We start from the raw sequence: 1,360 nt of genomic DNA, 5'->3' as shown, positions 1-1,360 counted from the left end.
TGCAAAGAAGAAAAAGAAGTGAAGAAGTAGCAACACTAGCCAACTTTTAAATAATTATAAAAAAAATAAGTTATATTTTAGATAATGCCTTCACAAGTGATAGACCAAAAAGGGTAATCATAAAAATTATTTTAAAAATATAAGTTGTTAGTTTAAAGGGTATATAATAATAGACTAAAAAGATTGACTGAGGGATATTTTAAACTTAATAGGTGAACAGAGGATATTTTTAAACCTTTTGAAATAGTACATGGGTATAGCTATAATTTGCATATCTACCAGTTGTAGCTACTATTTAAGTTGTCTCGGTCATATTATTCGTGGGTGAGTTTGTATAATTCATGTTTATGTTTGTAGGCTTAAGTTATTTTTGTATAAACTCGAAATAACAATTTATACAAACTCAAATATTCACGGATTGTAGCTATTGTTTTAACTACCTCATTTGTATAATTTGTGAGTTTATTTAATTCACTGATGAGTTTGTATAATTCGCATGTACATTTCAATAATTGTATTATTTTTGCCTAAACTACAAACAAAAATTTATACAAACACAAACATCTAAACTTTCGACAATTATACAAATTATATTATACAAAATTACATTATACAAAAGTTATACAAATTTTGAATTATATAATGGGCTACACAACCGAAATTTTTTTGGGCCCAAAGTTAAACCTATCAAGTTGCAGATTGGGCTGGGCTTTTTCTAAAGAAAACTTGGGCCCAAAGTTAAACCTATCCAGTTGCATATTGGGCTGGGCTTTTTTATTAAAAAATTTAAAAGTTATAATAATGTTGAGAGTGGGATTTGAACCCACGCCCTTTCGGACCAGAACCTTAATCTGGCGCCTTAGACCAACTCGGCCATCTCAACTTAACATTTACTATTCTTTATACATTTTATATGTACTTTGATTATGTAAAAATTATTTTTTCCTCGATTTCTCATCCGGTGTCCAGTACCTCCTTGGTTATCAATTAAATTTGAATACATGCAGAAAAGTTTGTGTCGGAGGGTAAATCATTCACATTCTAAGACATCTAATTACTGATAGAGAAGTACTTTAATTTCTATTGGTGATAATTTATTTATCTTTTAATAAAAAAAAGACTCGAATTATCACGATTGATTCAAATTATAGGTACAATGACTCGGAAAAAATATTTATTAATTAAAAATTATTTAATAATAAATTTGTAGTTAAATATTATTATATTTTTTAGGTAAAGTATAACAAGTCAAAAGATATTATTTAAATTTCAGCATTAATCATGAAGAGATGCAATAAAAGGAGAAACAGCTATTTTAGGCTTATCCAAGACCACAAAAGATGATGAAGAACAATGACAT

The 1,360-nt window shown here is 27.6% G+C and overlaps 1 non-coding gene across 1 annotated transcript; it reads right to left on the bottom strand.

Annotated features, from left to right (window-relative positions):
• Nucleotides 1–802: 802 nt before the first annotated feature.
• Nucleotides 803–883, bottom strand: TRNAL-AAG (transfer RNA leucine (anticodon AAG)). The gene has a single exon. It is a non-coding gene; the product is annotated as a tRNA-Leu (tRNA).
• Nucleotides 884–1,360: the final 477 nt, after the last annotated feature.

Source organism: Solanum lycopersicum, chromosome 9, assembly GCF_036512215.1.
Source record: "Solanum lycopersicum chromosome 9, SLM_r2.1".
Classification (NCBI taxonomy): Eukaryota; Viridiplantae; Streptophyta; class Magnoliopsida; order Solanales; family Solanaceae; genus Solanum; species Solanum lycopersicum.
This window is presented reverse-complemented; position numbering and strand designations above follow the sequence as displayed.